At 43.6% G+C, this 298-nt stretch overlaps 1 non-coding gene across 1 annotated transcript; it reads left to right on the forward strand.

Annotated features, from left to right (window-relative positions):
- The first annotated feature begins 168 nt into the window (after positions 1 to 168).
- On the forward strand, positions 169 to 240 carry trnah-gug. The gene has a single exon. It is a non-coding gene; the product is annotated as a tRNA-His (tRNA).
- Positions 241 to 298: the final 58 nt, after the last annotated feature.

Consider the following 298-nt stretch of genomic DNA (forward strand, 5'->3'; position numbering starts at 1 on the left):
AAAAAACTAAATTTGTCCCTGAAGGACAGAATCAGGAGTGCTTGATAAACCATACATGGAACCCACATTTGTCACACCTCATTTAGGAAAAACATACTCATGAATCGGTAACAGGTCTGATAATCAGAGCTCTGAATAGACAATAACAAGATCAAGGAACATCAAGCAGCCGTGATCGTATAGTGGTTAGTACTCTGCGTTGTGGCCGCAGCAACCCCGGTTCGAATCCGGGTCACGGCAGCAGTCAATGGGAAACTGTTGATTTGACATTTTGTTCCTCCAACCTCTGCCTGATTAA

The sequence above is a fragment of the Plectropomus leopardus genome, unplaced genomic scaffold (assembly GCF_008729295.1).
Source record: "Plectropomus leopardus isolate mb unplaced genomic scaffold, YSFRI_Pleo_2.0 unplaced_scaffold58045, whole genome shotgun sequence".
In the NCBI taxonomy this organism is placed as follows: Eukaryota; Metazoa; Chordata; class Actinopteri; order Perciformes; family Serranidae; genus Plectropomus; species Plectropomus leopardus.